The sequence below is a fragment of the Balearica regulorum genome, chromosome 5 (assembly GCF_011004875.1).
Source record: "Balearica regulorum gibbericeps isolate bBalReg1 chromosome 5, bBalReg1.pri, whole genome shotgun sequence".
Classification (NCBI taxonomy): Eukaryota; Metazoa; Chordata; class Aves; order Gruiformes; family Gruidae; genus Balearica; species Balearica regulorum.
Genome location: NC_046188.1, coordinates 65,505,070 through 65,514,670, shown reverse-complemented (window position 1 = coordinate 65,514,670; position 9,601 = coordinate 65,505,070).

Genomic DNA, 9,601 nt, shown 5'->3' with positions numbered 1-9,601 from the left:
GCTCTGACAGTGTTTCAGAAGAGGTGAGGAATTTTCCGTACTTAATACTGCAAGTGGGAATTGTCGGAGGGCTCACCCCCCTGCCTCCCCACACCCGGCAAGGCGTTTTCAAATTGTGTCGCAATCCGCCCCAGCTGACGTCAATGGCCGAACTTCAATTGCCTGGAGGCGGGAGAAGGATGAGGCCTCGGCAACGCCAGTTGCGGTTGTGAATGGTAAAAACAGAAATGCGGTCTTGCTACGTGGTGTGAAGTTATTTTGGTGGATTTCCAGAATCAGCAGGGATGACAACGGTAGATACTTTTGCAGGTCATCCGGTTTTCCTTACATTGGTAAAACTGCCTCTGTGTGTGAACTCATTAGCAGAAGAACCGTTCGTTGTACAAAGTGTTCCGGAAGGAGGGAGTGTCCATTAGCAGCTCCTCAGAAGAGTGTTAGATGAGTGCATTTTCTTGATGAGCTATCAAGCATCGTAAAAGCCGTGGACCTCTGTAGAAGCAGATCAAACACAAAGCTGTCTTTCCTGTGACTATAGAGGACCTCGCCTGTGACACAAGCTGCTGGTTGGAGGGGAATTAATTTCTGGGCTGCTTTTGAACGGGGATTTTCAATGCACTTTGTGCTTCGATGCTTAGTTCCTGCATGTTCTTGCTATTTTAAAGCTTCGTGGAACTTGGGGTGCTTGGAAACTGCCTTGAGGTAGAGCGAGCTGTGAAAATTAGGCTCTCGCTTTTATCCTGGGAGTCAGGGACGTGGCACTGCTGAACCACGCTGGGCAGCAGCTTTTGGCTGAAACTTTCTGTTCTGACGTAACTTGCCAAAAAGGAAAATTTCATTAGGGAAAAGTTGCTTTCAATGATTTCTTATTTTTTTTAATATAAAAAATTAAAATAATAATTTAATATATATTTAATACTTTTATCATTTGGTCTGGAAATTTTGGAGACTTAAAACTGCGCGGATTTTTCATGTGGAATAAAGATATATATGAGATGCGAATAAAAACAGACTTAAAGCTGAAAGCCTATTGAAATGGATTATTCTGATTGATGTGTATATAAAAATGTATCTATATTTGCCACTATGTTTCATTTGGGGATTTAAAAGGATTTTTAAATATCTAGCTTATCTGTATGATGGAAAATTTCAGAAATCTTCATCAACTTCAGACTTATGGTAATGTTTTAAGTGCTATTACTGTGTAATGTGGTTAGGAGGAAGAGAAAATGAGTATTTTTAGAGTTCTGTGACTGAAGATATAGGAAGAGAGGACTGGGGAAAGAAAAAAAAAAAGTCCAATTAATGAAACATGTTTCAGATTAAAAATTTCCTTAGGGAAACAATATAAAGTGAGTTTGGAAACTTTGGTTTGGAAGTTGAAATAGGCACTGTATTTACTTAATTTGAATTTGTTCAGATTCCTGTTTTTATTAGATGAGAAGGGTTTTTAATCTTAATTTTGAATATGACGAAACTTTTGGTCCCCAAGGCTCTAGAAAAGTAATATTGTTAGAAAGGCCACTTCCCTGTGAGTGTTTGAGTGGTTTCTCTGTGTACCTGTAGGTCTGGATGCAGAAATGGTTCCTTGAAAACAGCAGCCTGAAGAGATGGAAAACCAGGTAGCGTGCCAAAGTTTCCCAAGGACCGAGGAGCTCTGGTGTCTCCTGCCTGATGGTGTCTGCAAGGACTGGTGGATGCAGAAACCAGGTGCCAGCTGAACCTCTACCCGCCCCGTGGTGTGAATAACAAACCCGGCTCGAGTCTGTCCATGGTAACACCTGGATGAATGCAGAGCAGTCTAACAAAAACTGGCTCTAATCTGGGTCTTCCCAGGTTCAATACCGCAGCGGGGAAAAGGGAATTTAAAACAGTATTCAGGGAATTCCAGGCACAGGCAGTTTTCAGTAAAAAACAAGAGTTACCTCCTCTGGTCCCTGTGTTCCCAGCTAAGGTCTCTGACAGCAGGTCACTGGTAGGAAAAGCCACTTGGTTAGAAGTTTATCTGGATATATAGTCAACTATGAAAACATTTATTAACCTTACACATTAAGTGCAATAAGTGTCTCTTTACCTGAACCCAGCTACATGTCTAAACGTAGAACCACAGAATCATAGAGCGGTTTGGGTTGGAAGGGACCTTTAAAGGTCATCGAGCCCAACTCCCCTGGCACTGAGCAGAGACATCTTCAACTAGACCAGGGTGCTCAGAGCCCCATTGAACCTGACCTTGAATGTTTCCAGGGATGGGGCATCTACCATCTCTCTGGGCAACCTGTGCCAGTGTTCCACCACCCCCATCGTAAAGAATTTCTTCCGTGTATCTAGTCTGAATCTAACTTCTTTTAGTTTAAAAACATTACCCCTTGTCCTATCACAACAGGCCCTACTAAAACATGCTTCTCCAAAAGTTGAGTGAAAACTGCTACTGATGTCAGTGGGAGAGGAGCTATAGTAACATGACTATTTCTGATAGCATGCTGCAGCATGGGACCCAATGCTTTGCTCTCCATTCATACAGGCAAATCTTCCTCCTCAAGTAGTCCCATATGACAGGGAAACACCCAAAGGTAAAGCTTGAAGTGGAAGGTACCGCTGAAGCCATCCTTGTTAAAGATGCTTGGGGACCACTCGGTCCAGCCAGTCTTGTTGGCTTTCATTCGCAGTATCTGCGTTGGTGTAGGAGGTGGAGAGGAAATATAAGAAAATAATCAGGATATAAAGGCAATGAAACCATTGGTTTTTGGCCAACTCAATTTACTTCATGATGGTCCCTTGGAGGGTTGCTGTTCATTGGTGTTGTAAACGTTCAAAAAATACCATTTTGCGCAAAGATTAACTAATTCTCAGGACTCACCAGATAAGAAATACTGCGTGTGATTAGTTAACTTCTTCCAGTTGTGCATAATTTAAACATTTCTTGACATTCACAAACTTGATTTTGAAATTGAGATTCCGAATTTAGATTTTACCTGGCAAGTTCATAATTACACGTGCCCATAGCTTAATGAAGCCGCGTTAAATCGTTTGGCAGAGGCACAAAATGTAATAGCCCATGGCACCATCTGTCACCTGCAAAGTGGATTATTGTTGCTCTTCTTCATTTTGCTGGGTTAAGCACGTATTAAAGGCTATTGTCCCAGGAATGCATTTTTTAACAAACATACGGTGTGAATTCGTTGGACGTTTCTCTTGCTTTTTAATCTTTTGGAAGAAAGTTCCATCTGAAAAGATTTTTTAAAATTATTATGGCTGGTTTCAGATTTGATTTTAATTCTCTGTCATAATGAAGGCAATAGAGACTTGAATGAAATGATGACAGATCTACAAGTGATGCCTCATCTGCTACACTGTCTTGTAGAATATTATTCCTCAAAGTTGAACTTCCAAGATAAAACAACCTTGTAATGTAAAGGAAATTCAAAGATATATTTCATTAGAATTTTTGATGGCAGCAGGGAAAATTGGAGTTATTTTACTGATCTTGAAGGCTTAACGGGAGATATGAATGAATGTTTACCTAGTCATTTAGTGTTTCTCTGCAATAAGTGTGCTGGGATTTCAATGGGATCTTGTTGACGCTTAAGCTATTTATCCATTTTGTTAGTTATTTTTGCTTGGAAACGTGCTCAAGCCACCTCAGTACATCTAGCTGGACTCTCTCACCAGATCCAGACTTTCAGTCCTTTTTCAATGTCATACTCAATGACTAGCTCTGGACAACAACTTCTCTTTCCTTTTCCTAAAGGGATGAAAGGAGCACTATCACCTAGCAAAGGAGAGGTCAAGAAAGTTATACGGCTATTATAGTGTTGGTTTCCTAAAAACCAGGGTTCAGTTAGAACTATGCTAATTATTTTTTCCTTGGTTTCAGGAAAAAAAAAATAATGGGGCAAATAACTTTTGTACTGACCACCTACAACCATTCTGAAAATTATTTTTTCATTAAATTTTTAGAATAAAATGCTGCTAGCTCAAGGAAATATTTTGTTTAACTCTAAAATAATTTATCCTATTTGCATATTTAAAACAAAAATATTTTTTCTTAAATTAAAACCCGACTTGAAGTTTCATCGTAAAGCTGCTAAAGTGCTGAAAGTTCTGTGTCTTGAAGGGAGTATAGTTTGCCCTTCATAATCAGTCAGTTGAGTTAAATTCTACACAAATTCAAAAATGCTGCAGACCTGAATCTGAATACTTCAGTGAAAAATTGCATTCAGCTTTAATTTTCATCAAGTGTAGCAGTGAGTGATATTACCATACACAGTTACGTATAAATTCCAAGTTGAAAGTAGTGTTCTGAATGGGATTTAAATTCTGATGAGAGAGGAGGGAGAAAACAAAGAAGAGATGAATACAGGACAGGTTTTCCTCCTGTGAATATATTTTCAAAATTAGATCTGTTCCTGAGAAACTTCAGCCCCACTTTCTATATGATTCCAGAAATTGTGAGAAGTTTTTCAATAGCTTTGTAAATTGTTTAGAGTTTCCTGTAAAAGGAAGGCCAGTATTTACCAGCTAAGTCATGCAGCACTAGGTGTGTAAATCTGTGCAGTAGTTGCTGAACTGAGTGCTTTGATTTCAGAATCTCAGCATCTTCCGCACAGGGACTACTACCTTTGCAATTTTTTTATTTTATTTTTTTTTATCATGTATTGGCGGCGTACTAAAAGAAATTGTTATTAATGGAGAAAAGTACAAGATTTCAGTCTTCACAGGTGTAATAAATAATAAATGATATGTCTCCCTTTTAAACTTATGTATCCTTTTTAATTTTTCATGCAAAATGTTGTTGGCAGGTTTGAACCTGATGTATGAAAAGTTACCGTTCAATTCAGGGGGAAAAAAAAGTGATTTGATATCTGAAAATACCATGGCCTCATTGCACATGCATTAATGGGTGTAGAGCTTCTTGACAATGTCTTTGGGATGCTATTCTTCAGAAGGATACTCTGAGGGCTCAGTGACTCTGGAGACACCAGCTGTGTTGCAATGGATCAGTAATTCTTCATTGTTTTAGCAAATACATGTCTCTCTCGTGTAGCCTTTTTTGAAATGGAGAGAGTATTTTAATTCTATTAGTAGTCAGGTGCTGATGCATCAGGTGCTGTAAAGTCGAGATGGTAGATTCACTGGAGTGTATCTGTCTACAAATGCGAGCACGGAGTTGCATTAGAGAAAACACTGTGGCTTTTTTCCTTTATTCAATTTGCATTTTTATGTTATGCCACTCCGGATTGTACAAATCTTAACACCCGTTATTAGAATTATGCTTAGCCCATTTCTCCATTTAGAGAGCTTTTTCCCTAGAATTATATCCTTATGCAAGGGAACAAAGACAAATTACAGTGTGTTTTCAAGACATGCTAACAGCCTTCACTGATGCTAAATCCATTGCCTAGAATCCAGCCAGAAAGTTTTGAATGGAGGCAAATACTTGCAGTGTCACAAATGTGTGACCTTTTCCATACACCTACATGAGTCTACACAGGGTCTAATTGTTTTTCCTAGGGTTATATTTAGTAACTTATTGCAGATGGCTTTTAGACAGCAGGAAGGAGAAAAAGAAAACTTTTTCTATTATGTAGAATTGCGTTGAAACTTTCAAAGTGCAAATACATTTATTTAACAGAGACTGTCACCCTGAAAAGATTTCTTGCATCACCAATGAGCGCTTCTGATTAAAATACGTTGTTGTCTTGTTCTTGTTCCCTACCTGTTCACTTATATTTGCTTACTGTCCATTGTCTTATTAGTTTCATTTTAAACCCTTTAAACAGGAGCAATATTTTCTTCTAGAGCCACAGTGAAGTTGTGACGCGCTCACACCCTGGCACTCCTAAACACTAACACAGACACGTTTATTCTGATGTATTGCAACATTTGATATGTCTCATTGCTGCCATGGTATATAAATGCTTTTAAGGTGGGTTCTGTAGGATGTCACAGTCTTATCTGTGTTTTTTTTCTCATGGGTTGAAGCGTTGCTTTGGAGTAAGATTTGTGGGGGTTTTTTAATTTATGTAAACCTTGTATTTATTACAAGGAGTTGGAAGATTAAAATGAAAAACTCAAGATATTACTTCCCTCCATCGGGGAGTGAAGGGGATGGTGGGGCATGACGGTACGGTGGCGATTGACTCTCGGTGTGCTGGTGTGAGTACCGGTGTCCTTGCCAAGGCTTCACTTGCCTCTGTGAAACCTCTGCGGTCGGTAACGCCGGGATGTAAACAGCCCTGGTAGCAGCAGGATACACGTGAAAAGTTGTTCTTCATTTAGGTAACAGGGGTATAGATCTGTACTGCGCCAAGTCATGTGATATTTTTGGTGCATATGCCAAAAAAGTCATTTCATGAAAAGGAGTAACTTTAAAAGACAACAGGTCTTTTTTTTTAGAGGACAGACACACAGTGATGACCAAGATGCACAGAACAGATTTCACTGGAAAAATCAGCTTTTTTTTATAGAGTGGCCACGCTGTGATCTAGCAAGGATGCTAAGGTATTTTCCATATATTTAGCAGAAATAATAACATATCGGATGATATGAGGACAAGAATTTTTCTAACAGTGGTCTTTATTCACAATTTGGAAAGATTAAAATTGTTCCAAAGAGTTTATATGGCACGCTTGGAGATTTCAGTAGACGCAGTTATCTTGGGATGCTCTGTTTGACAGCCTTTGCAATCTTCAGGTTAGGTAGGTGAAATAGGAAGCGTAAGACCCGCGAGAAGGAAGAAATTCCACTTAACTTTCTGTTCTTAATTTCCCTAGGCTATCTGGAAGCTTTTCAGCTGCTGGCACAAATTTGAACAGCCTAAAATCTCCTGCAAGTTATATCCTGAGGAAGGGGACCCAGCAGCCTGCCCCATGGGTTAGAGAGAACAAGAGGGCAAGGCCGTCACGTTATTAGGCTTATTGTTTCAGATGAGTCCCCTGCACAGAGCAACTCCAAAGAAACACAGAGCTGGATTTCTCTGGGTCGCTGGTGGCACAGCTTCTGGGCTGAGGAACAGTGTACAGCAAGAAGAAAGCAGCCGAAACCCCGCGTCTATTTTCTTTTTTTTTAGTGACCTGACGGTAACTTGGAGCACGTGAGAGTTTTTACTGCTTGAGGTAAGTAATCAAACCGCTTATCCTTTCCCTCTTAGATTAATGAAACTGTCCTGGCGACAGGAATACATGAAGGAATGAATCCTAAAAATAAACAACATATAAGAGGGGAAAACAGATGGTTCACAGATATCTTTCGGGGAGCTGCAGAGGCGATATAAGAGACTTCTGAGGGCTAATCAGTGCTGTGAAAGCACTGCCGATCTGATCTGCTCCTATCTTAGCAGAAGGGGAAAGGAAAAGGGATTATTGATATTGCTTTTCTTGCTTTCGGGATTTGAATTCTGAAATGCTCACACAAAAGCAGAAAGGGAGCTCCGGGTACTGAGGAGCCCTGGTTTCCCCAGGGTCATCGGCCCGAAGGGACACTCAGCCAGCCAGCACACAAGCTTGTCCTCCCCCTCCTCTGCCAGTTCAACAGAAATAAACACCTCCAGCAAACTCCTTAGCATGCCGTTTCCACTTTTGTTGTCTTTTATTTTCCTTAAAGCTCTGTCAGTTATGTCCCACAGCACAAGAGCAAGAGGGCAGGAGAGAATTTCGCGTAGTGCCGGGTCCAACAGAGGACCGGCCAGTCACTAGTAAGTCTCCAGCTCCGTTGCAGTTTCGGTGCAGCAGCCTAGTTGCCGTATAAATCCAACTGCTGCAAAAGTATAAACGTTGTCATCTTGTCCTTGAAAATGCTGACTGAAACAAAGTGTTTTTTTCCTCTGAGTCTGAATTTGTGCTTTATTACCTTCATTATTTTCTTCATTATTTGTGTTTGCAAACTGAGCAGTGGAAAAAAAAAAGTATACACCATATGTTTGGGGTTTTTTCTCCTTAAAAGAAGCAGGACATAAAATGCCATTACCATTTCCTCAGACATTCAGCAACAAGGCATTTACATAAAGCTGTTATGCTTTCTGCTCTTACTTGTTTGTTCCAGTTGTTCAGTCCACGCTACAAGAAAATAAAACCAGGAAAAATACATTAGCTCAGCTCTCCCCAGGATCAAAACCCCGTTTTAAAAATCAAAATTTCAAATATAGAGTCATGTTCTTTCTCATTACTTTCTGGATTTGTACATGTGTTTTTTATCCCATGAGTATCTTACTTTTATTGCGTTTTATGTGAATCTTAAGCTTAAGGATCTTAAGATGTTACAGCATTTTCCTTCTGACTGTTAAGAAAGCTTTTAAATTAAACCGAAGATTTTTTTGTAGGTCATTGTGACCTTTATATTTTTGCATTCTACAGTCTATTAACTGTGGGAATGAAAGCTGCAGTTCACAAATATGTTTACAACCATATAAATGAGGATGTGCGTTAAACTGCAGGGCTTGGAAAACATAAGTAATGAACATTATTTGTACCTTGACAAAGCAAAAAAAGCATGATTAAGGATAATTGTAAGTAACTGTCATCATGAGAGAAACGTTTATGCAGTCAGAAGTACCAAACAGCATTTAAACGGTTTCTCTAAAGGGACCAGTAAGGAACTAATGGATGCCAGTACATGCCTCGAACAATTTAACTTAAAGATTTTCAGAATTATTTTTTTGTCCTTTACGAATTTAGAAAAATAGTTATTGCAATAAGCGTTGGTTTTAATGAAGGCTCAGAAATTTTCACTCTTACCGATGTTGTCACATAGCTTCTTTTGTTTGAAAAAACTAAATCTGAAAAACATTTCCTCGTGAGGTTCTTGATGCTGCCTTTCTAGTCGGGCCAGCAACCCATCTTACTGAAATGCAAGTTACGTTCATGGCTAATTTGGTTTTCATAGCGAGGACATTTCTACCCATTTTGGTGCCAGATAGAAGTTTGACAATTAAATTCACCTTAATTTTTTTTTTTTTTTTAAATAATCATTCTGCTAGTGTTTATGCATATATATATATATATAAAAACCAAATTATTTTAAGCAATAAGTATAACTCAGGGGAAGACTTCTTAATGCTTTTGCCTTCTGGGTATTGGCCATACTGCAAATTCATTCACATGAGGATAACTTGTGTGAGAGAGGAAAAGAAATGTCTCAGGCATTGGGAAGAAGTCTTGGTGATAATATAGGAAGTGAAATCTTTGAGGTGTAACTCCGTATTTTGTAGGACTGGAGTGGGGCGGGAACTTCCCTCAATTTTCTTCTCGGACGAGTAATATTGCAGCCCCAGGTTCTTGTGTCAATACCTCCAGGAAAACGTATTGGAAACTCCCAAATGCAGAATTGTCCTCAGAACAGGAGGTCCAAGGAGACGGTTGAAATTGCCCTCTCTAGGTGAGAGGCTGAATGAATGATTTTTGCACATCTTGTTTTGTAAGGAACCAGATTATGCCTTTTATTTTATTCATAAGAAAACCCAGAAGAAGATGATTCATATTTGGAAATGCGTATGTAGATTTGTATTTTCTATAAAGAGATTAGATGGTTTGAAAACTTCTCTGGAAGGCTTTGGTCCCAGCTGCAACCTCTGGAAAGCCTAATTTTGCTGATCTTGGAGGAACCTCTG